Source organism: Giraffa tippelskirchi, chromosome 5 (assembly GCF_054371585.1).
Source record: "Giraffa tippelskirchi isolate mGirTip1 chromosome 5, T2T-mGirTip1v1.2.pri, whole genome shotgun sequence".
NCBI lineage: Eukaryota > Metazoa > Chordata > Mammalia > Artiodactyla > Giraffidae > Giraffa > Giraffa tippelskirchi.
In genome coordinates, this window is record NC_137279.1 from 171,678,875 (window position 1) to 171,705,378 (window position 26,504).

Here is a 26,504-nt window from a genome sequence, read left to right on the forward strand (position 1 = left end):
TGTAGGACAAAATAGAAGGTAAAATGCTCAAAGAGTATCACTGTTGTCATACCACTGTATTTTCTAACAGGCTTTTTTCCATGCATATTTTTAAGAAGTATAGAATACCCACTTTATTTTGCTTCTCTTTTTACTTTTAACAGCACAATGCAAAACTTTTCCACATTAATATGTAGTGCTTCATTACCATCATTCTTAATGTTGATAATATTCCATCAAGTAAATGCGTAATAACTTATTTACCCCTTTTGCATTGAACATTTAAGTTAATATTTTTTCACTATTATAAAAAAAATCCCTGTGGTAGTCATCTTTGTACATATAGCATTTCTTTATGTTTGGGATTTGTATCTTGGGATTAGTATCTGTGGTTGTCTATATCTTGTGAAAAGCAGGGCCTCGATATAGTATCTGCCTGTGTTTTTTGTCCCAAATCCTTTAGACTGAAAAAAAGCAAAAACTGACATCAGTGGCCTACGAGTCAGCTCCGTGTTCCGTGTATCAATGTGTCAGTGTGTCAGTCTCTCAGTCGTGTCCAGCTCTTTATGACCCCATGGACTGTAGCCCGCCTGGCTCCTCTGTCCAAGGCATTCTCCAAGCAAGTAGACTGGACTGGGTAGCCATTCCCTTCTCTAGGGGATCTTCCCAATCCAAGGATCAAACCCCAGTCTCCCACATTGCAGTCTGATTCTTTACCATCTGAGTCATCAGGGAAGCCCAGTTCCATGTATGGCTCCTGATTAAAACAATGTGCCCTTTCTCAAATGTGGTCATAAATATTTACCTTCAGTGAAGTAGATGCCAAGGAGATAATACTGATTGCAAATCATAGCCCTTGTAATTAACCAATTTCTGCAGCTGGAAGATGGAGCTGGTGAAATCATTTGCTTCTGAAGGAGGATGATGGCCTTTCCAAGTCTGTCTCTTATAAATGAATTTGGCCAAATCCCGAGAACATTCCTGGTGTGACTGCAGACTATCAGGTGCTCAAGATGTTGCCAAGACTCTGGACAGAAACGGGATGTCTTGGCCTTTTGCCTGCTGACCACACAGCCTCCACCACCCCACCCAAAATAGACCTACGTCTCCCAGGTGCCTCTACAGGGGCACATAAGCACATACTAGAAAAGGTTATGAGTGGAGGTTGGCCCTGGGTGCTGTCCTCTCTGTTGCTGCCTTATCAGGAAGTATATAAGAGGGAGACCCAAGAAGCAGAATGTTGAGTCTTATATCTACTGTGGAAGCCTGGTTCCAGACAGGTGGGGGCAGCAGAGAACCAGTCCATTTAGTCAGCCAGGATTCTAGCTGACCACAGCTGGTGGGAGAGCCCAAGCTCAGCTGTGTGGAAAAGGGGAGAACTTGATCCAGACACCTACATAAATGGAATAGATGTCCAGGTACCCACAGGATAGAGATGAATCCTAGTTAACACTAGTAATTAGGATTACTTTCGTGCAGTCAGTATGCCTCACTTTATAAATAGAATGAATACATTTTTCTGTTGTATCCTCTCCATAATCATATCCATTCAATAAATGAAGAAACCAAAGTTCATGGAAACTTTGAACTCACACAGCCCTAAAAAAAAAACAAAAACAAACAAACTGTGTAATAAACCAGGTCTTCTGACCCCCATGGATTTGGTCAAGTCAACCAAATGTCCTCTTAGGCAGACCAGTGGAGGTCTCCTAAACTTAACAGAACATCATCCTGGGTGATCAAGAATTGCTCAAGGCAGGAAATAACCACATTCAAAATGTCATATATATTTGGGGGGCAGGGGGTGGGGTACTAGTCTCTGGCTCCCATGAAGCGCTTGGGCAAATATCTCTCCAGCCTCAGTGTTTTCCGTAGTCACTCAGTTTTTTTGTTGTTTCTTCTGTTTTTTTAAATCTGTGCTCAAACTATTCTCTAGCTCAGTTGGTAAAGAATCCGCCTGCAATGCAGGAGACCCTGGGTTGATTCCTGGGTCAGGAAGATCCGCTGGAGAAGGGATAGGCTACCCACTCCGGTATTCTTGGGCTTCCCTGTGGCTAAGCTGGTAAAGAAATTGCCTGCTATGTGGGAGACCTGGGTTCGATCCCTGGGTTGGGAAGATCTCCTGGGAAAGGGAAAGGCTACCCATCCAATATTCTGGCCTGGAGAATTCCATGGACTACATAGTCCATGGGGTCGCAAAAAGTTGCACATGACAGCGACTTCCACTTCACTTCAATTCAAACTATTCTCAAGTATTTGCAGTTCCTGGAAAAGACCAAGTTCTCTCTCATTTTTAAAGTTTTGTACTGGTCATTTCCTCAGCCTTGAATGACTTCCCTCACACATGTTAATCCAGTTAATCCCTCTTCATCCTGATTTCCTCTTCCCTGAGCATATTTAGGCACATCTGTGCCCTCACACTGGTTTGCCCAAACCTGCATCTTAGCATGCTTATTGTTTACAGGGATCAACTCTCATAACCCACTAGGGTTGATCCTTGAACCTTGAGATTATAGGCTAGCAGAGGAGGTGGGGGCACATTTCCTTCTTCTCTTCAGAGCGTGGTCAGTTTCCTGCCCGCGTGGCCATCTGGTTGTTATTGTTCTTCAGTCGCTCAGTCGTGTCCAACTCTTTGCACCCCCACGGACTGTAGCACACCAGGCTTCCATGTCCCTCACTGTCTCCCAGAGTTTGCCCAAGCTCGTGTCCATTGAGTTGGTGATGCTATACAACCATCTCATCCTCTGTCATCCTCTTCTCCTTTTGCTGAAGAGGAAACAGCAAACCACTCCAGTATTCTTGCCACGAGAAGCCCGTGAACAGTATAAAAAGGCCATCTGGTTAAAGGACATAAATCACTATTATACTCATGCAATAGAGACACTTAATCCTTACTTCATTCCCACAAATGCCTGAATGTAAAGGCCGGGCCCCTCAAAGTTCCTTCTGAGCTCCTTTTTAGATTGATTTGGCAGACTGAAATCTGGCTGTTCATCCACAAAGAATGGTCTCAGGCTTATTCAAGCCACTTCAAACTTTACCTGACCATCCAAATAGCAACAATTTCAAAGGTTTCCTCCTTCCTCCAGCCCAACTTATATGCATCCATCTCCCACCCAACCTCCACTGCCCAGACACAAGCATTTAACTGCAGCTCCACATAGCAAATTCTGTAAATCAAAACTGGCCACATTTTCTCTGCTCCTCACTTTCCCGCTCCTCACCATACACACACACTATAGCTCCTCAACTGAGTCGTTGAAATCTGCCCATGTTTTATTTGGTTTAAGATGCTAATGCCAGAACAAAGGTAATGAGATATATTAGTTACATTAAAGATGTTTTAGAGAACCAGGAATTGCTTTCAGGAAGAGAAACCATATCTGACTCTGAGCAGAGATGATAGCAACAGGCAGATGATTAACAGCTAATAACATTAGTGTTGTAATTAGAACTGCCTTGAACTCTTAACCCACCTCCTCCTCTGATTTCTAGGTCCATACAGTGAAGAACAAGGTGATTTTTTTCTTTTCTTTTTTTCCCCTTTCTTGATTTGGCAGCATGTTGGGAATATATTCTTTCTCAAATAAATATTCTAACTGCTATCATTCACTGTCTATTATATGCCAGGCCCTTTGTAGGTACTGAGGGTACAAAGAATATAGCATGGACTCAACCCTTGAGGAATTAAATATAATATACTCTGCTCAAAGGTCTTACCTAGTAAATTATTACCCCTGATTTTATAAATGAGGAGAGTGAGGTTGTCTAGGGTGAAGTGGCCTGTTGAAGCTTAGTTTATAAGTAAATAGTCAAGCACAGACTCAAATTAATTCCATCTGACTCCAGCTGATCTTCTTTACAGTGTGCCAGTGCTCTATGAATGACCATTATTGCCAAAGCTTTGCTAATTTACCCACCTTCATTGACTCTGTGCAACTCAACTCACAGTTCTGTTCAACAGTGGAGGACAAAGGGAAAGGAAAAATAAGATTGAACAAGGATTCAAGTACTCTGTTTGGCTCTGTAAGAAATCACCATTATCATTAGAGTGCTCTATATCTGGAGTCCCAGTACAAGAATCAAACTAACAGAGCTCAGTGATGAGAAAATCAAGTGGGTAGCTCATAGACGCCCATGTTAATAAGCAAATGGCATCAGGGAAGACTAGACTCATGGTTGGGGTTCAAGACAAGAGGGAAGGGATTCTAGGTCCCATTGAGGAGGTTGGCAGGGAATGGGGGAGAGTCAGTCTCTGGCTTAAACTAGTAGACAAAAATATTGCTGATGGTATTGCTGAGGTAATATCATAATAGCATTTGGCCAGGGGACTCAAAAATACCCATATCCAACCTCATCTCAGCCAAATTTCCCTAAGACAAATACATTCACAAGAAAGGAGAAGTTTAGCTATTATTATCACCTGGAACTTGGGCTCCAAATCTCAGTGCAGAACTCATCTGAGCTAAGTTGAACTAAAATGTGGGTTCTTCTATCTCAAGTTTGTGAGACTCAAATGGTCCAGACACAAAACAACCCTTTGTTGTTGTTCAGTCGCTCAGTCGTGTCTGACTCTTTGCAGCCTCATGGACTGCTGAACACCAGGCTTCCCTCTGCTTCACCATCTCTGGAGCTTGCTCAAACTCATGCCCATTGAGTTGGTGATGCCATACAATCATTTTGTCCTCTGTCGTCCCCTTCTCCTCCTGGCGTCAATCTTTCCCAGCATCAGGGTCTTTTCCAGTGAGACAGCTCTTTACATCAGGTGGCCAAAGTCTTGGAGCTTCAGTTTCAGCATCAGTCCTTCCAATGAATATTCAGGACTGATTTCCTTTAGGATGAACTGGTTTGATCTCCTTGCAGTCTAAGGGACTCTCAAGAATCTTCTCCAACACCACAGTTCAAAAGCATCAATTCTTCTGAGCTCAGCTTTCTTTATAGTCCAACTCTCACATCCATACATGACTACTGGAAAAACCATAGCTTTGACTAGACAGACCTTTGTCAGCAAAGTAATGTCTCTGCTTTTTAATCTGCTGTCTAGGTTTGTCATAGCTTTTCTTCCAAGGAGGAAACATCTTTTGATTTCACTGCTGCAGTCACCATCTGCTGTGATTTTTGGAGACCAAGAAAATAAAGTCTGTCACTGTTTCCATTGTTTCCCCATCTATTTTCCGTCAAGTGATGGGACCAGATGCCATGATCTCAACCCTTAAGCCCTCTTTTTTTCCCAGTGCCCTAGCCTGAGCTTTGGCTTCAAGAAAAACCTTCCTAGAGAGCCCCCATCAAAGTCAGAGGGAAAGGAATAAAGAAATCCAAACAGAAAGTGTAGTAACTGCAGTGATAGGACACAGCTCACCCAGTTTGACTCTATGACCAGTTATTCCTGGCCACCAATGTTGAGTTTCAAGCCATCTTTTGATGAATGAATACACTTAAAAACTATGAATTTATCCAGACCGGTGTTTTTCAGGAGGGCAGGGAGAAAAAGGAGGAATATCCGATCCAGAGTGCTTATTGAAAATTAAGGTGAACCTCCTAACTTACTTCCTTTTTCTGTTCTTCATGACCCATAGCGACTAAAATTGCTGTTCACTCTAAAATTGCACCCAACATTTCCCCCATTGTACCAAGTGCATTCCCGTTGCTGACTCCAGCTTTGTAGCTTCCTCTGGACAACTCTCAGTCTTGAAAATGCCCTCCTTGGGAATGTCTGTTCATTTTGATGCTCCAAAGGCAGTTCCTCACCTATCAGATGCCAGCCGTATAAGAGGCCATACATTATCTAGTTCAGCTTTAGACTGTGGCCTCCCCTCTCTTTCCTTGATCATGCTGCCCTGGCTTCCAGACAGACCTCCCTGAGGTTACCATCTGTGTGAGCTTCCAAGTATAACACCTTGCTGAGAGGCTCCTCATATTTTATCCAGACCTTTTTGACACTGCTTTCAAGTTGTGGTCAGACACAGCCATGCCCTGGACACTGCTGGGTCAACCTTCTAGTTGAAGGCTATAACATTAGATTCCACTCACTCCCCAACTGCCTCATTAGACAAAGAATAATCTGCACTTTCTAGATAAGCTCCCAATTGGCACTCTAATGGAGAAGGTTGAACCTCAACCAGAAACCAGAATGGTCAAGACAGGACAGAACTAAGAAGACACACTTAAGTAAGAACCAGGGATCCCAGAACAGACATTAAAGAAGAAGTGGATTTAAACAAAAATAAAGGAGAACTTGGATCAAAGTTTCAAGAGCAAGAAGTACCAGTCCATGGTTGTCTGTTGAGTTTGAAATAAGGTTGGAAAGGTAGAGTGTGGACCCGATCTCCTAGACACTGGATGCCAGACCAGAATATTTGAATTTGATATGCTGAAATAGGAAACCATTGTAGATGCTCAAATAAAGCTGCCCATGAACATGAAGGCACAGACTGGGATTCAGAAGACTTGAGTCTGAGGTCTTGGCTATATCACTAGAGAGGTGTATGACTATGGACACCTCTCTTCTCTGACCTGCCCAAGAAAAGTTACATGAAGTGTTGAATGGTCTCAGAACTCCCTCTCAGCCCTTGGACTCCATGACATGGATGGATTTGGCATAAAGAACCTGAGTTTCCCTCCATCTAGCATCCACCACACCCTACCACCACCCACCCCCAATCTGCTGATGATCAGGGCCCTGGAGGACTACCTATGGTGTCCCACCTATTGGGACACAGCCAGAGAGAGGAATGCTCCTGCCACATGTGCTCACGTTTATTTTATTCTTGATGATTTCCAGAGAGCTAGGGGGTGAGAGGAGGGGGAGGGAGGGAGAGGGCCTCCTTGCAGGATCAGTTACAGGTATTATTGTCCCACTCCATATGTAGGGACTGGGCCCAAGCACAGCAGACAGTCAGGATGTGGGAAAGCCTGGGCCTTTTACCAACTAGCATCCTCTAAAGGTCAAATTAGAGACTTGGAATTTTAAAAAGAAACAAATAAAATGAACTGAGCAAACTGCTCTGAACTTGTTGCCTCAGACGGGTGACCAGGCTAGGCTATTGAAAAAGACCAACTCCAAAATCTCAGTAGTTCATCACAGTAAAGTCGTTCCAGTATCTGCCTGCCAGTGAAGGAGAAGCAAGAGACACAGGTTCAATCCCTAGGTTGGGAAGATCCCCTGGAGTAGGAAATGGCAACCCACCCCAGTATTCTTGCCTGGAAAATTCCATGGTCAGAGGAGCCTGGTGGGCTATAATCCACGAGGTTGCAAAGAGTTGGACACAACTGAGCATGCATCCCATCCCAACAAATTTATCAAACCTGAAATTTGGGATAAATTGAAAATGACTTCCATTTACAAAGTGTCTATTATGTGACCAGGACTACTCTATATATTTTATATTAATTATTCCCTTTTTACACATTAGGAAATTGAAACTCCAAGAGGTGAAGTGACTAAAGTCTGACAACTAAGAAATGGCAGAACTGGTATTGAAACCCGGGACTGTCTAGGTGCAAGGCCTATGCTCTTTCTTAACTCCACACCGCCTCCCCATGGGGGCAGTGAAAAGTGGACCCTCTCCCTCTCCCGCATCATTAAGGTACATCTTCCACGGAAGTGAAAGTGAAAGTTGCTCAGTCATGTCTTAACTCTTTGTGACCCCGTGAACTGTACAGTCCATGGAATTCTCCAGGCCAGAATACTGGAGTGGGTAACCTTTCCCTTCTCCAGGGGATCTTCCTGACCCAGGAATCGAACCAGTGTTTCCTGCATTGCAGGTGGATTCTTTACCAACGGAGCTAAGGGAAGAGGATGAGGAGAAGCAATCATCTGGCAAATGACTTAGGGAATGTCTTTTCATGAAATGATCTGCATTGTTCTTTTAGCTTGGCCATTGTCAACAGTGCAACAGTGTACTGCCCTCTGCTGTGTACTTGACTCCTAGACCCTAAGCATCTCAAGCGTAGGGGGGCCATGAGTCCCCAGTAACCAGCATCAAGACTGACAGAGTGCTCAGAGACCATCTGTTCGTTGGTTGGAATAAATGAGGGAGTGAGTGAACTCATCCATTCTTTGACAATTTTGAGGAGTCCTCAGATGAATGGTTGAAATCGGATCATAAATCTTCAAGGAGAAATTCTGTGCTCTATCCCTTCCTACATTTCCTGCATTTATAATAATAATGGGCATAGATTAGCCCTTGCTACCACCCTCAATCCCCGAAAAATGAACCCTATTCCTCACACACCCAGAAAAAACTAGAAAAGTAGGGAGGAAGTGAATTTGGAAAATTTTTGTGAGGATGAAACAGGAGGGCTTACTAACCAAGGTGTCAGAGGTTAGAGAGGAATTATATAAAAGAGTTATAAGCATACCTAACTTCAGAAATGACCTCAGATCTCTGGGAGCCATTTGATCAAAGCAAAGAGTATTTAACTGATGTTTCCCCAGATGGCACCAGCCTGAGGGTACAAATGGGGTCCCATTTACAGTAATCAAGCTTCATTGGTGGCTCAGACAGTAAAGAATCTGCCTGCAGTACAAGAGACCTGGGTTCGATCCCTGGGTCGGGACAAACCCCTGGAGAAGGGAATGGCTACCCATTCCAGTATTTTTACCTGGAGAATGTCATGGACAGAGGAGCCTGGAGGGCTACAGTCCATGGAGTGGCAAAGACTCAGACACGGCTGAGCGACTAACACACACACTTAGAGTAATCACCTGTGATTTGCCAGCTCATGCCCCTACCTGCTAATGAAAGACTCTAACCTCCCTCAAGATCTTGCTCAGTTATTTCCAGAAGTCTCCAACTGGCATCACATGTGAGCTTACAGAGGATGCTACCTGCTTCCATCTGCTGTCTACCATGTTGCTTCTCTCCTGCTTAGCTCGTCCCATTAGGTCCCCTGCTTCCTTCATCTGAGAGAGTTTCACCCTTGTCCAGGCTCCCAGGGCCCACCGAGAGAAATCTGATGACCTCACCAAAGGTATTTCCTGCTTATGATATCAAGCTGTTGGGACAAGAATGATTATAGCAGCCAAAGTCACAATCTTTTCAATCTAGAAATGGGGGAAATGTTTATTTCCTCCACTCTGCATTCACAGCTCTGTCTGTGGCCCTTTTAGAAATAGCTTCTGCCTGCACCCCCTCTCTCCCTGGGGTTCGACTATGGATCCATGGGAAACTAATCACAGAATGCAATATTCCACTGTCATCCTCCTCTTGCCCTCCAGTAGGGCTAATGCCAGTTTAGGTATGCAGATTTCTTCGTGGATTGAACCCCTGCAAGCAGTCTGCCCCAGCCATCCTTCATAGTCTAGGCTATAGTGGGACCTGCTGCTCTGATGAGTGAAGATAATGACCCCTGTTACTCTTTCAGAAATTGTGTCATCCAAACATTAGTGTGGATATTTTTCTCTAGATGCCTTTGTTGAGCATTTGCCATATTCCAAACATTGTGAAAAGAGCTCTCTGTGCAGCCGTTTATGTAGTCATCATCTCAGCCTTGTCATCTAGGTATTTTTACCTACTTCTCCAGATCCAGAGAGGGAGAGTGCCTACCAAGGCCAGCCAGCTCTGACAAACTTACCCTGGTCTTGGTCTTCATCCCAGGGACTGGCCGTGGCCTCTCTCTGGGAGCCTATGCTGTTTTGTTTCTCACCCTTCCCGATTCCAGCCCTACCTCTCTCTATCCCTTTTGCTTTCAGGCTTCACTCATGAAACCTGATACCCAACGCATCCTTCCAGCTGTGATCTCAGTCACTCTGGACAAGAGTTTGACTCCCTCTTCTCCCCTGGTCCACATTCAGGCTTAGGCTTCCTTTCCCTTGGAACTTTCCAGCTCTGGTCCTGCCAGTGACATTTGACATCTGGCTTTTCACAGCCCTGAAAGTTAAGCTTCACTGCCCCCATGCTATGCTGTGTGGCCTTCAAATATATCTTAGCATCTCTGGGCCTCAATTTAGTTGACTGCAGCTAAGAAGTAATAATACTTTATCTTGAATACTTATTGTGGGGAATGGGGAATAAATATGACAAAATAGTTAAGGTGCCCAGAAAAATGATGCCTGACACATAGTAAATGTACAGTAAACGAGTGTTCAAAAGGAACTGGTATTTACTAAATGATTATCACATGCTCTGCTAAGTGCTTTATTGGGCTTATCTCATGTAACACTCCCCTCAACCTTATGCAGCAGGTACAATTACCACACCATTTTATAGATGTCAAAACTGATCCCAAAATAGATTGAAGGACTTACTCAAGGTCTCAGACCTTAAAAGTGGCAGATCTCAGATGGGAAGCAGGTCCTCATATTTAATGACTCGATTTTACTGCTCAGCACAAAGCAGACCTCTACCAACAGAGATGTTGGACTGCTTCTAGTAAGTGTGGAAGTTAATGAATGCATTTTCTTTCTTTTCTCTTTGTGCCACTGCCTGAGACACCAGTCCCCCACCCCAAGATCTGCCCACCAATTTTCATAGCTTGCTCAGAGGAGGCTAATAAAATGTTGCAGTTTCATCTACCCCCTGAAATGCACCATATTTCAACCTTCCCTTGATATGACAAAGCCCAGCCTTGACCAGTCCCATCCCTGGCTGAGCTCCTTGGCCAAGAACAGTGCAGAGAGAGCCTCTCACGATTGAGGCTTGCCAACGGAGCACTCCCGCTGAGCCAGGGCCTCTTGCCAAGCAAGTTTCCCTACCCTTCTGATATGCAGATGTGTGCAAGAATTCTGCACATCTGCATGGGGAGCATCCAAAAGCTGTGACTTGGCTGGAAAGAAGGAAAATGTGAGTGTCAGCTCGAGGAACAGCTTCTTCGAGGGGCCAGGCAGGGGAGGACAGCAGATCACAGCTGGAAACAGTCAGCACAAAGCAGATGGAGGATGGAGAAGCAGTACCATCTACCCTCAACATGTGCCTCTCACAGGAAGGCTTGCATCATCTCTGAACTGTGGATACCGCTGGATCCAGGTGATCCCCCAACAACTGTCCCATGTTGAGAGAGTTGTGCTCAACTTAATCTGCATCACCTTAGCTTCTTATAAGCAAGGAAGGAGGGACACAGCAGTAGAGGCAGTGGTCAGAACCCTGAAATAGAACTCACATACCTTTCCACAAATACATTCATGTGACTAATGCATATGAAGCACCTATGCTGTACCAGGCCAAGGGTACAGGGATGAATCAGACACTGTCTGGACCCTAAAGAAGCTGCCACCTGTCTAAAGGGGCCAACCAGGAAGGAGCTGGACAATATAAAGGGAAGCACAGAAAGCTTCCTGGGGATGCAGGTTGGTTAAGGTAAAGAGGGCATATCAGGGAATGCCTCCTAGAGAAGGTGACATCTGAGTGAATCTTAAAGACAAGTGATGCTTGGCCAAGTGAGAAACCTATTCTGCACTAACACCAGCCAGGCACTGCTGAGTATGTGAGGGTAGATGCTCATTCATAATCACTCATACTTACACACACACTCTCATATGCACGCATACACACACGTATACACATACCTTCTGAGGTGGTGCAGTGCTGGTTGGGAACAGTTCGTAGGCTAGAGCTCTGTTTCTCCTGCTGTGATCCAAAGGTCTTCCTTCCCCAATGTTGTTTTCTGTTTCCTGAAAAGCCTTGGCAAGCTTCCTCAGAATCAACGACTCTGCCCCTGTTACTTTAAAAACATCATTTTCTCGTACTAAATGGCATAGGAAGCCAGAGAAAAAGAATTTCTCCACAGCACCTTGAGCTCACCTTTGCTCTTGGCATCCCCAGAATGATCCCTCCAGAGCCCAGTGCTGGCAAAAAGTAAGAGCAGAATTCTGGTTGGAGGGAGTAGGGCATTCAGCTCAGGGATCAGGCTGGCTTGTTGGGAAGGAAAGAGTCACTGCCTTCAATCCCTGTGGGAATATCTGAGGACCAGAAAACAGAATTCAGAACCAGTATCAAGGCAGGAACACTAGGAGTAGGGAGACCACTCAACATGAGATGCTAGTTGCCCAAGTCAAAGCTGCCCTCAAGTGGGAAGGGCTCCTTGGAGGAGCGGGCTCTCTGTCTCCACTTGAATGTGAGGGGACCAGACCACAGCTTAGTGGATGTTGTGGAAGAGCCTCAAACACCAGCCAAGAGGTCACATCTTTTTGTTCTGTTCTACCATCTTCACACAGGAATTGATTTAGCACAGAAGGTATGCGCAGGCCTCCTCTAAGTGTACAGAGATTTGCATTTCCAAGATTATGAAGAGAAACATGTAGTAAGTGTGTGTATAGGCGTCTGAGATGTGCAAGATGTGATTATTTGCAGAACCTAATCTCATACCTTCCCATCCTTGTTGAACTGAACATTGCAAAAATATTCTCATTCGTATTTGGAATGGTATGTTTCTAAGCAATCATTATTCTGAATACTCATTCCAGCCAGGAGACGACCTGAATATTGAATAGAATAAAAATGTATATATTAGATTACTTATTCAAATGCTTCTCTGGCAGTTTGGATAGAATTAAGCAACAGTCCAATCTGGCTGTTGTTTTATGCATGGGATGTCAAAGCTAAACAGCCCCTTGAGAATATTCTCTCAATCTTTCTCTGCGCAGAGCCTCACCATGCTGTCTTGTTCACAGATGGGGAAATGGGCTGAGAAAGGGGGGCATGGAAATGGGAGACGTGGGAGCAGGAGCTATCATCCAGTGGCTAGGCAAGGTGATATTGTCCCCATTGGACAAAGGGGGCACCTGAGGCTCAGCATGGTTAATTGATTTGTGCAGAGTCACTGCTAGTCAGTGGCAGAGTTGCTGTATACCAGGTCATTGTCCTTCTGCATTACCTCACTGGGCCCCAGTGAGACTATGGGGAGAGAGTATGTTTCTCCTTTCATGTGACCTGCAGACTCTCTGCCAGGTGCTTCAGCTATGAAATCTTGGGAAGTGATGATATTATCCCTGGTCTATAATTGAGGAAATTCCAGTGAGTGTGTGGAGGAGCTTCACCTCAACTCCATTCTACCCTGTGTGCCCTAAGAGCTCCCCACGACACCAAGGAATGACATACTGTTTTTCAATTACAGTCACAAAAAGACATAACCCAAGTTTGCCTTCGGAAATGAATCCAAGAAATCTTTTTGAAAGAGAAACGCCCACTGAGAAGCTTGCTTAGATGTCATGTCTGAGAAGACTTCTTCAAGCTCTCCCTAGCTGGACCCCAGGAACCTTTTCATACAGTATGGCCACTGTATGTGGCATATTCTCTCCAGTAAATCAGGAGTACTTTAGGGTCAAGAGATACCTCTGGTTGTATCTGCATTTCCAACCTGGGGTATGGTGCCCACAGGTGTCTGGAAGGTCTGCTGCATGAACTGATGGATATTTGGGTAGAATCACTGTAAGGATGGACCTCAAGAGGGAAGGATTCTTCTCCTACCCCAACCAACCTAGAGTTCATTAATTTCTGGAGAACAAAGAGGACACTGTAAGCCCTAAAACCAGCCCCCTAACAGTCACTGAAACCAAGAATAGAACCTCAGAGCTTCCTGGGTTGCTGCCAGGGTTGGGGAAGAAGCATCTGACACGCATGTTTCCACTCAGACTTGAATCTCACTTCATCTCACCAGACAATTCTGAAATCACAGCTTCAGTGTTTTCTCCAGTATCATCCTCACTCCCCTGTCCCTCCAGGCCCCTGGAGCCCCAGCCCCACCAGGAAGCTCCCCAGCCAGGTAGCCCACCGTGATATCTCCATACCAGCTCCTCCTCCTCTCCTGTATACCCTTCCTTTCCTGCTTATCCGCTGCTGCCTCTTGCTGTCAGTTCCTGGATGAGCCGTGTGGAGAGAGGCATTGTGGGCCGATTCACAGAACACAGGATCTGGGCTCAGATGACTTGGGTATAAATCCCAGATGGACCAGTGAACAGCTGTGGCACTCTTGGGACATACACTTAACCACTCTGAGGTAGCAACTCAGGATCATAGGGAGGTATTCAGGGACTCTGATAATGGTGAGCTTTATCTCCAAAGCTATGGAGCTCAGGTCTTTTCTACAGACAAGGGGGCACCATTACAGAGTTTCTCATCTGAAAATCACACGATCAAATCTGTCTTTTAGAGAGAATACTCTGGCAAAGGCACAAAGACTAGACTGAGGAAGAGGTAGCAGAGAAGAAAAACCAGCCAGGAGACTTTGCAGGGATGGTCATGGGGTGTCACTGGGGGGATATCGGGGTGGGGCAAGGTGAAGTGTGGAGTTGGAGATGATGATGACCTTAACAAAGGAGGTAAGAAGAAATAAGAAGAATAACTAATGTTTATGAGCTCCTACTCTGGGCCAGGATTTATGCTAACACTTACAGAATCATTTCACTGATTCTTGTGAATAACCCAAGGTTTTTCATCCCCACTTTACAGATGAGGAAACTGAGACATTGAGAGGTTAAATAAATCACCCATGATAGCATAGTAAATAAGAAAACTGGGGTGCAAGTCCAGACAGTCTCACTCCAGAGCCTAAGTGCTTAATCATCTAACTAGCTCACGATCAAAGCAGAGACTGGAGAAAAACCATTTAGAAGTTAAAACAGGCAAGACTAATTGAAAGATTGATCGTCTGAAGTGAATAAGAGAGTAGAGCACAGAGTGACTCGGAGGTTTTTTTCCCAAGGTCCACATCCCCTAGGAGGCAAAGTCAAGGTTTTAACCCAATTTTATCTAACTCAAAAACAGTCTCTCTTTTCATAGCCTCAGAACATTTCACCTGAGAGGTTGGTATTCTCAAGGCAGAAGGGCTAATGTAATACTGTTACTTTCCCCAGAATCACACAATTCTTTTATTTAAACTAAAACTAGCTTTCCTTATGATGTTGAGGTTGTGTGTTTCTTTACGGAAGAACTTAGTATCAAGTACAAGAAAAACTGCCTAGAAGATGAATTTAATAGCTTTGTTTACTGGGCACCAAACCAAATGCAAATGAGGGTTCTAAGTACTTTTGGGAACAGAAGTAGAAGGGTAGAATATACACTGTAACTAGAGGGAGACTGGTGAGTGCTTGAGCTTAATACTCATTCACCCTTTCAGCGTGCCTTCCCCAAGGTGCTTTTCCATGCCATGCAGGACAGTAGGGGTTGGTGCTAGGTTCAGCTCCTGCCTGGATATCTCATAACCCAGGTGCAAAATAGATAAGTAGGCCAGCCTTCAAAGAGCTCTAGGAGGGAGTTGTTTTAAAGTAGGAGGATGTCCTCCAAACAAGAGAAGATGCTATGTCTGGATCTAGGCATTGGGCAAAAGCCAGGCCATGTGACCTTAGGTACATTATGTAACTTGACTGAGCTTCCTTGTTGTCATTATGACAGTGATGTGATCAATCCCACTTTGATCTACTCTTTCCTCTCATATAATCAAGGACTTGGAATGCTGGGTTGGGATTGAGGGTCTGGAGCTTTGGCTATCTCCTGGGCTATAAGAGGTTAAATATAAGAACTGCAGAGCTTGAGCCTGAGGATGAGAGCCAGTGTCTGAGGTGGAAGTGAAACAGAAAGACAGAGAGTTTGACCCTAGATCCCACCCAAGGGGCCATGTAGAGAGGCAAGTTCAAGTGTGAGGCAAGGGGTGGACATGAGTCCAGAGGCCATAGGTTGGGATGGAGGATTTGTCCAGGGACAAGGCCAAGAGACAGTCTCTGGGCCTTACTGGAGCCTCTACAGGACACTCACAGTCACCACTCTGAGTGCAGAGGGCTTTGTTAAGTGCGCTGAGTGGTCCCAGTGCTATTTGAAGAATGAATTGACATATACGTATGAAGCACTTAGCTGCCTGGCACACCGTTAAAGACTCAGTGAATATTCATCATGGAACTGCTTTACTTTTCCATTAAAATTCACCAAGAGCATCCATGGCCTGGTCCTGTGATGGACACTGAAAGGAGGGGAATGGTAAAGATGCTGCTCCTGTCCTTCAGAAGCCTAGACTGCTGGAGATGCAGACTCATAAACAAGAGATCTCTATCAAAGGCTCTAAGTGACATGATGGGGGAGGCATAGCAATGGGACAGGGTGAGGGACAGTGACCCAACTTAAGAGTTCTGGGAAGGCTCCCTGGAAGAGATCATGGCTAAGGTAGATCTCAAAGGTTAAGAACGAGTTAAGCAGGCAAAGACTGGTGAGAAATCCATTCTGGGAACAGGCACAGCTTCAGCATAAGCATAAGACAGCATGATGTGCTCAGTAAAGTGGGATGTGAGGAGAGGCAAGAGATAAGACTGGAGAGGAGGCAGGGCCTTGGTGAACCTGGAGAGTAAGGAACCTGAACTCCATCCTGAAGGTGGCGGGAAGATATTGAAGGGTTTTAGGCAGGAGAGTAACCTGGCCAACTTTGTGCTTTAAATGGATAACTCTGACGGGTGGGTGAGAGCATATTAGAGAGGGCCAGCTAGAGGCCTAGAGGCCAGGGGAAGTCTTTAGTTTGCTGTTTCTGAGTCAAAGGTCAATTACGCTTTGGTAAAATTAATTACGGAAGATTCAGAAATGGGAATAAGAGCTTTTACCTCTAAAGCTAGGTATGAAATGCTAACATTTATACTCCTAGAAACAATGAGCTGAATTCCCATTTTCTGTGCTATGAAAGGTTAGGTAAGGGGGCATAATGCCTTTAAAGATCCCTCCTGCTTTAACTCTTCAAGACTGGGTAATTCTGTTTCTCTTCTTAAGGTATGAAATGGATGTTTATGTCGTTAACCACCCAGCAGGACACATGCTTTGGGTTCTGCCTTCCTTCTGTCAGAGTATGTTGCCTGAAGTTTGCTATTACCTTAATTGTTCTTGTGAAAGATGCTATATTTATCACATGGTTGGATAGTGTCAGGATCTATGCCAGGATCAGGGCTCATCCTGTGAGTAATATCAGGACCTAGTCTTGATCAAGATTGCTGCTCTGTCTGTGGTTATGAAGCTGAGAAAATTGTTGAGCTGAAGTCTTTGACATCAGGCTGTTGGTCTCATTACTACAGTGTCTGCTGTTACTTAGCTGCCCTGGAAAACTGTGCCAAAGGAGTCTGGGTGCATGTAACCAAGGACTCATCTGGTCCTGGCTATGCCCAGCTCTGTATATCTGGAAGCTGCAAGGAAAAAGGATGCTCCAGATGGCCACATCCTCCAGTGCTTTCCTCCAAGACAGCACTAATCAACATAACAGAGTCTCCTGCTTCATGACTGGGAGCTCCTTAAGGACAGGCGCTCATCTGACTCATCAGTTTTCATGAATTCATTGTCCCGAACCATGTTGATTGAGGACACCTGCAATGTCCTTGTTGCAGGTACCATGTTAGGAATTACAGATATACAAGAAGACAAGCCACACACAATCTCAGCCTTCATGCAGGTTACTGTCTCTCAAGGGACAAGAAAATAGATGCTGTGATGGAGGAAGGAATATAAGTTGCCAGTGGAACAGAGAGCAAGTGTCCTAACCAAGAGAGGGGTAAGAGAAAGTATTTTGGGGGGAATTGATGTTTAAGTTGAGACTTGAAAGATAAACAGCATTTGGCCAAATGAAAGGAATTTGTTACAAATAGAGAGAATGGCTTGTATGATGACCTGGAAGTAAAAGAGTTGGCCCATGAAGGAATCCCTGAAGGCCAGTTTGATCCTTCTGAAGAAACTGGTCTTTAACAGTAGTGCTGGTCACATGAACCTACACAGGTGATAAAATCGCAGAGAGCTAAACACACATACACACAAGTGTGTACATGTAAAACTGGTGAAATATGAATAAGGTCGGTGGATATAGCAATGTTGATTTTCTGGGCATGGTACTGCAATGCAACATGTAAGATGTCGCCATGGAGGAGACTGGGTGAGGAGAACGTAAGATCTCTCTAGATTATTTCTGACAATTGTATATGAATCTACAGTTATTACAAGCTGGAATCAAGATTGCCAGAAGAAATATAAACAACCTCTGATATACAAATGATACCACTCGAATGGCAGAAAGTGAAGAGAAACTAAAGAGTCTCTTGATGAGGGTAAAAGAGGAGAGTGAAAATGCTAGCATAAAACTCAACATAAAAAAAAAAAAGCTAAGATCATGGCAGCCAATCCCATCACTTCATGACAAAGAGAAGGGGAAAAAGTAGAAACAGAGACAAATTTTATTTCCTTGAGCTTCAAAATCAGTGCAGATGGGATCTACAGCCACAGAATTAAAAGACACTCGTTCCTTGGAAGAAAAGCTATGACAAACCTAGACAACATATTGAAAAGCAGAGACATCACTTTGCTGACGAAGGTCCAAGTAGTCAAAGCTATGGTTTTTCCAGTAGTCATGTACAGATGTGAGAGTTGAACCATAAAGGAGGCTGAGCACCAAAGAATTGATGCTTTGAATTGTGATGTTGAGAGTCCCTTGGACAGCAAGGAGATCAAACAAGTCAATCCTAAAGGAAATCAACCCTGAATATTCACTGGAAGGACTGATGCTGAAGCTGAAGTTCCAATACTTTGGCCACCTGATGAGAAGAGCTGACTCATTGGCAAAGACCCTGATGCTGGGAAAGACTAAGGGCAGGAAGAGAAGGGGATGACAGAGGATGAGATGGTTGGATGGCATCACCGACTCAATGGACATGAATTTGAGCAAACTAAAGGAGATAGTGAAGGACAGGGGAGCCTGGTGTGCTGTGGTCCATGGGGCTTCAAAGAATCAGACATGACTTAGCAACTAAACAACAACAACTACCGTTATCTCAAAGCAAAATGTTAAAAGGAGAAGGAGGAAAAGGAGAACCAACAGCAGCCAGTTTGACTGAAGTTGAGGAGGAAGAAATATATAGCATAAGTTGAACCAAGAGAGTTGATAGAGGATCAACCATATAGGATTTATATCATGTGGGGCTTTATTTGAAGATAGATGCTTAGCCTTTGGAAAGTCTTATTCGTGGGTACCATGATCAGATTTGCATTTGAGGAAGATCAGTCTGGTTCAGGGGATACACTTAGGAAGAGAAAGATAAAAAGCAGAGAAATAAAAAGTGAAGTAGAATGTAACAAATAAGAAGAGATATAGGTAGGTTTGAGACATTTTTATAGAATTGATAGCACTTGATGACTGAGAGCTAAGAAGACAAGAGGAGTCAAGAAGAGCTCACAGGTTTCTGACCTGATCACTAGTGGATGATGGTGCTATTTAAAAATAGGGAACATTTGAGAAGACACAAAGAACATTTGAAGAGATGGGTTTGGAATATTTGAGATGCCATTTAGACCTCAAAATCCAGATGTCTAGTAAACAACTCTATACATATGACAGGAGCTCTGGGGAGAAGTCTGTTCTAAATGTGTGAGCACACAAAATAAGAAGACCAGAATTCTAGGCCAAAATTCTGAGCAATACTGACATGTAAAATGTGGGTCAGAGAAAAGGATTCTTTGTGGAAATTGAGGATTATTGAAGAAGAGGTCGGAAGAAAATCCAGACAACCAAAGTCAAGAGGAGAAAACATTTCTGGAAGAAGACAAGGTCAACAGTGTGACTGCTGCTGAGACCAAATTAAGGAATTCAGTGACCTTGAATTCAGTAGGTCATTGGTAACCTGCGAGGTACAGGAAAAGGTCAGACTGCAGTGGGGGGGTCTGAGGAGTGAATGGGAGGTGAGTAGACACTGATAATACATGTGGGCTGCACTTGTTTCAAACAGTTGTGCTCATGAGAAGGAGACAAAGAAGAAATGAAAGCTGAGGCAAGGATGAGCAAGAGTTTTGAGGTGGTTCAGGGTGGACCACCTGAACCAGCCTGAGGGAAAGACTTGAGCGTGCGCAAGTACAGGCAGGAAGAGGCCCTCCAAGAGGAAGAAGCCAAGAGACCCCGGCACAGAGCACTGCACCTGCTCTGTGAATACTCTTTTCTGAAACAAATGAGCACAGGGAAGGTTTCTGTGGGTACAGTCTTTGGGTTCTGTTGCACCCAACTAACTATTCTAAAAACATTGTGCTTCCTCTTTCTGCAACAGCTGGGCCATTATGAACTGCACAAAAACTACCTTTTCAAACTCCCTGGAGGACATTCGATTTCAGATCCAAGCCAAGGTGCTTCCTCTCTGAAGGGCCTATGTGGCTGGATGCACCCCTCCCATGGCAGCACCTCACACTGATTCCCAGCACAAGGGCAGAGCCCCAAGGCAGCAGCAAGCAGGAACGTTCCCACTGCAGCCTCTTGCCCACCCACTTGGACAGTCGGCATGAGGCAGAATGCATACTTTTTGACTGAGGACTTCATATCCACTTTGAGAAGGCAATATGGCTGGCTTACCAGATAACCCAAACAGCTTGAAAGGGTGTGCTTAGAGACAAGAATCTCATTACAGTTAATTCAGTCACCCCTTCCATATTAGTCATCTCCCCTACAAGCTGCCACTAGCTTGGGTAAGGGGCTGAACTTTCTTGTTTATGCAATGGGTAGCAGTTCATGGGGTTATCATGAAGAGAGAACATACAAGAACCACGCATGTATTAGGTTCTTAAAAAATCCACATGTCCTTCCTTTTCTTGCCAGGATTCAAAATTTCCTTTCTCCCCAGTAAGTGCCTATGTCTTATGTTTAAGGGCCAAAGGGACTAGACTTAGAAAGAAGAGCATCTTAGGAAGCACCTGACATGGCTGCATCTCAGGATGATACCCTCTTTCCTTTGGGCAGGTTTTTTGTTTGTTTGTTTCAGGGACCCGGCTATAGGACGACCGTTAGATTTAATGTGTGGAATAAGGCTTCCCTGGTGGCTCAGATGGTAAAGAATCTGCCTGCAATGCAGGAGACCCAGGTTAAATCCCTGGGTTGGGAAGATCCCCTGGAGAAGGAAATGGCAACCCACTCCAGTACTCTTGCCTGGAGGATTCCATGGACAGAGGAGCCTGATGGACTACAGTCCATGGGGTTGCAGAGAGTCAGACACGACTGAGCAACTAACTAACTAACAAAAATCCAGATGAAATGATAATTAAGGGGGATTGTGAGAGAAATGTTCTTCATGTTATAAAAAGGATCCTTTGCTTTATCACAAAGTTTCTTTAAATATGTGCTCCCCTGGTGCAATTAAGAGCTTGTTTACAGATCATTCGTTATCTGGCAGAGAGGCTCGACTGGAAGGAATATGGCTGAGAGACACAGCTGGAGAGTTGGGAGCTTGTGCCAAGTGAGAATCCATCAGAACCAGAGATAGTAAAGCTCAGAAAGGATGGTGTAAATCAGAAACAAAAAAGAAGCCCCTTTCCAAGAGTTGAGCCTGCAGGCACTCTCAGACTGCTAGCCAGGCTGGAGGGGTGGGTAAGTGGACCATTCACCGAATCAGGGAAGGCAGGAGGGAGAACAGGAAAGGAAAGGTATGCGTGGAGGTAGAAAAAGGGTCTAGTTCATTTGGGGACATTTTGAATAAGAGGTTTCTGTGGGGTATCAGAGTGGAGAAGACAGTCTAGAAGAAAGACAGCACTATGCCCCAAGCAATGCTTAAATATTGGTGGTTTCCTGAGAGTTCCAAAACTAGTTCATCCTTCTCTGCTTCCTCACACGCTGGGTTCTCAGCCCAAATGGTGTCGGCTCTCTCTACCCTCTCATACCTGCAGAGCTTCTAGCCATCCTTCAGGTGTCAACTCCAACTATAGGGAATAGTCAGGCAGCCACAGGCTGCCCATTTTCTTGGACAAACTACCTCCACTTACACATACCTCCATTAGCCCCGAGCCTCACAAGAAGCCTTTCTTCCTGGCTTAACCATGATCACATAATTGAATAAATGTAACAGGCTCAGCACAAGGAACTCAATAAATGTTATTCCACTTCTTCTGTTACAGTTATTGAATTGGCTCCCTTGCGTGTCTCCTCAATTGTATTAGTTTCCTAGGGCTGCCGAAACTAAGTACCACAAACTGGATAGCTTAAAACAACAGAAATTTATTCTCTCCCTCTTCTGGAGGCCAGAAGTCCAACATCAAGATGTCAGCGAGCCATGCTCACTCTCGGGCTGTTCTGCTTCTTCCTGGTTTCCGGTGGTGGCCGTCATCCCTTGGACTTCCTTAGTTTACAGCTGCATCTCTCCATCTTTGCTCCGTAATCACCTCATGTTATCCCTACGTGTCTCTGTCTTCACATATCGTTTTTCTCCTTTTATAAGGAGTCATTTTGGATTGGACCCACCTTAAGGACCTTGTTTTAACTTAATTACATCCAATTTCCAAATAAAGTTAATTACATCCAATTTCCAAATAAAGTCACAGATATGAGGAGTTAGGACGCTGACATAGATTTTGTGGGTAGGACACAATTCAATCCACAACAGTGAGGGAAAAAATGACTTCTGGGTAAGGCCCATTTCTTTTTTGTCTCTGTCACAACATTTAGCACAGAGTCTGGCTCAAAGAAAGTGATCCAGGAAATATTTTTTGAGTCTGGGCTATACACCTGTGCTTTCTCAATCAGATTTTTTTTAATGCTTTTGTTTATACCTGTGTCCACTGTGTGCAAAGATCTGGACTGGAGGCTTTCTGTATGCTCTCTTATTTAATTGTATCAAGTACCCTGAGAGGTAAGCCTCCCTATACCACAGATAAGGAGACCAAGCTTCAGAGAAGTCAAGTGACTTCCTCAGATCTGCTCAGCTGATGGGCTGTGGAGCTGGGATTTGAGCTCAGATTTATCAAAGCTTGGATCACTCTGCTGCATTCTGGTGCCTTTGCTTTCATATTTCAGTCAAGCCTCCTTGGGAGTCCAGACTGCATCAGCTATGCTTCGGTCAACCCTCCAAAATGGGTTGGGTTCATGCTTTGGCCAGAGTGTTAGAGAATCTCACTGATGGGGGTTGGTCGGGGAGTAGAGGGGAGGGCAGAGAGGGCAGATGGAAATGGCAGCAGGACACCCTCTCCCCAAGTAGGAAAGGCTTCCTGATGCTAAACCTTGAAAATGTGAGTTATATGGTTCTCTAGGAGTAGATAAGCTAATGCCAGAGGCACAGATAAGATCACCTTTTTCTGGAGGCTTTCTCCCATGACTGGTAGCGAGCATGGCCATATACGATAGAGGAAAGGCTCACCAGAAGCGGGGTTGCAGGACTGATTTGGTCAAAGACAAACTTTGTGACTTCGGGTAAATCATTGTCCTTCTGTCTTCAGTTTAATCACTTCTAGAATGAGAGGTTTGGGCTGTAAGTTCTTTGATATCACTATTCTTGGTTTCCCGCTTCTATAGAATCTGTTTCCGTCTTACAACACTATTTTAAGGTGTTTATTACACTGCCAAGAAAAGAAGAAAAAAAAGAACCTTCAGGATGAAATTTCTTTATGCCAAGGAAAAGACTTTTTTCTTTTCCCTTTCTTTGCTTGCAGAGTTCTTCTTTTCTTCCACCCTGTCTGCCTTTTCATTCTGGTAACCCTCCCAACTTTCCTCAGTGGCAACAAGCACTCTCTGGCATAGCTCTTCCTTTTTTAATACCAAAGATAACTATTTTCTCAAAAATTAAAACCATGTTGACAGTACTTATCTGCCTCCTATGTTGATAAGTCTGCTTTTTGCTCTTGCTGTGACCTGTCCAAACAGAAAGGTGGAAGAAAAACTGGTGCACAGGTCCAGCTTGTTTAGCTTGGGGCAATTTTGCAGCCCCCTTGCCAAGTGTAAGCAGGGCGATTTCATTTCCTATGCTGCTTTCAGCCTCTTGAAAGTGTGCAGGCCCTAAGTGAACATTTCCTGGAAGATGCTTTCTTCCTTGGACACTGGACATCTCAAGTGGAAAAATCTACCTCGTTGTTTGTGCAAATAAGATCTGCCTCCACTTGGGGAGTGGTAAGAGTCAGAGGGATAGAGTTTTGATCATTTCATCTTTAAAGGTCAAAGCAGCAGAGATGTGTTGACTTGGGAAAAAGAATGTTTTTCTTGCCAAGAGTCCATGTCCTGGATTTCCCCTAAGCTGATGATGCTGGATGCCTGAAGACCACAGAGCCCTTCCCCTGATGACTTGAAGTTACTAATAACTGTTTGCATGTTCCAACAGCAAGTTTAAATTTGTAAGCTTTGTGCATATGTCCCCCTGTGCCACTGCCTTTCGTAAGCTTTCTTTGCATCTTGCCTTCTAAGGAACCAGGGGATAGGATTTGGACCTTTATTCAAGTACCTCTTACTCTACCCAGATCACAATTGGTGCTGTCAGATGTCAGGAAGCTAGCAGGAAGAGGGGTACAGCCTCCCAGATTCTACATGGAGCTTGTAATGGGAATTAACACACCTAGCAAATGACAAGCAATGTGCCAGGTACCATGAGAAGCAACAGAGCAGAGTGGAGTTTGAATCCAGGATGTAACTTAAGCCCTAACTTTCCCTCTCTGATCCTCAGTTGATGGGTCTGTAAGGTTATTATGAACATTGCATGTGAAGCATCTAACACTGCCAGGGACAGAGCAAAGATCTCAATAAACTTGAGTCCTTTTCTTTGCCTCTTCTTCTCTTTTACTTATACTATCTCATTTGCTTTTCTCAATCCTAAAAGCTTAGTTTCCCATTTTACAGAAGAAAACAGTCTGTCCGGCTTTCTATTGTTTCCCAAGTATTAAGTAAAGCTTTTGGCAGATAATGAGCCCTCAACAAATAGTCATTAGTAGATTAATGAATGCATAAGGCAGACTCACAGGAGTTAAGAATATTGTCCAAAATTTCACAGCCAGTATCCCAGATGAGTTAGGACATAAGTCAGGACACTGCAGAAAAATTCATATAAGGAGACAAAAAGAGAACCCAGAGCTGGGAACAGAAAAAAGCATAACATAACTCACCCTACTTTATGATTGAGAACACTGTGTTTCACAATTTCAAAGGCATGTTTTAAATATGCAAAAGCTGAACATAATTTTAAAAGCAGACAATAAAACCCCAAACTCAGCTTAAGTCCTAAAACTTTTTAAGATAAAAGTGCAGATCTTACTAAGGTCCCAGCTTTCTCAAACAAAGCACACTGCCCCCATGTTGGCCAGGAGAGAATGGTGAGCAGTATCTCTGCAGTAATGCTGGCCAGTCTTTGGGGAAGGGGGGAAGATACTGCACCCCAAAATACCTGGCTTCTGGCGATCCATCCTATCATTACCCAGTGACCTCCTGGTGTGTGCATGCTAAGTTGCTTCAGATGTGTCTGACTCTTTGCCATCCTATGGGCTACAGCCTGCCAGGCTCCTCTCTCCATGGGATTCTCCAGGCAAGAATGCTGGAGTGGTTGCCATGCCCTTCCTTCTCCAGGTGATCTTCCCGACGTAGGGACCTAGGGATTAAACCTTGTGTCTCTTTTGTCTCCTGCATTGACAGGAGAGTTCTTTACCACTAGCGCCACCTGGGAAGTCCAAGTGACCTCCTGGGAGAAAAAGGTAATAGAGACTCTCTCAGAAGATAAGAATGAAGAAGACAACTGGTTTTCATGGGACCTACTATGCATGAGGCATTGATCCTGCCAGGCTCTTTACACACATAGTCTTTTGGACCCCATGACAGCTTTATAGGATTCTATGTGATAGTTGAGAAACCTGAAAGAGATTTGCTCAAGGTGATGGAACAATACTTGAACACAACTCTGGGTCTAAAGCCTGTACATATTTCACTTTTCCTGTTGCCTCATAACCCCTTCTGTGCCAGCTGCCTCTTTGCTCTGGGTCCTAGAGCCAAAAGCAGAGTTCAGTGATCAGAGACTATCTGATGGCCCAGCAAAGGAAGTATGCATTAGCAGGGTGGGGTGGGGCCTGCCCAGGTACTTACTCTTTCTGCCAATTGAGTTAAACTCTCTGGCCACCTCATCCAAAGTCTTATATACCCTTGTCTATCCTATATTTTAGGAAAAAAAAAATAAGCATCACCCTTAACTGAGTATCTCTTCTTCCTCTATTCTAGCCATTTATTTTCCATAATAATAAAGATGTACCTGATAGCAAAGAAGGGGAGGTGGGGTTCTGATATTCTGCACACAGTTCACCCACCACCAATTCACCCACCAAATGACTGACTGATTGAGTTAGAGAGGAAAAAACAACAAAGTCTCTTGTTCCAGGTGAACAGAGATATAATATCTATAAAGAGATGTTTCAATACAATGTAAGAATCCTATGGGGTAGGTGAGCTCCTGCTTCAAAGAAGGTGGAGGGAGGATCCAGACTCTATCAGTGGATGAAGGAAGGTTCTAAGTTCTATTAGTGTAGGTGTCATAGAGTAAACTAAAGGAATATATGAAAAAGAACTGTCAACAACAACAAAAATGTGTTGTATGTTGTATGTAAGAGTCATTTTCCAATACAATAGAAAAGCTTAGAGGTCAAGAACTTTTTTTTTTTTGGTTGACATAATAGGTGGCCCTATTGTGGTACTAAATAAATAAACTGATTTTGAGTAAATAATAGAAAGCCGTCTTTATACTGCTGACTGAATCTAGTACATTCCCATCCACCATAACATGGAATGAAAATGTTAATAAATTCCAGGATGTTTTTTGAGATAGCGCCTGCTAAGGTCTCACCCAGACCAATCAGAGTGGTCTGGACATCCCT

At 44.2% G+C, this 26,504-nt stretch overlaps 1 protein-coding gene and 1 long non-coding RNA gene across 13 annotated transcripts in view; one reads left to right on the forward strand and one right to left on the reverse strand.

Moving 5' to 3' along the window:
* Positions 1-26,504, forward strand: part of LOC145504408 (BEN domain-containing protein 5) — a 1,377,102-nt gene that overhangs the window by 1,069,547 nt on the left and 281,051 nt on the right. The window lies entirely within an intron of this gene.
* LOC145504409 (uncharacterized) lies at positions 20-26,090 on the reverse strand. Its single transcript, XR_014052190.1, has 7 exons — positions 25,886-26,090; positions 24,612-24,680; positions 23,027-23,225; positions 12,285-12,394; positions 11,721-11,878; positions 11,486-11,634; positions 20-2,816 (listed from the first exon to the last, which is right to left on the reverse strand). It is a non-coding gene; the product is annotated as an uncharacterized LOC145504409 (long non-coding RNA).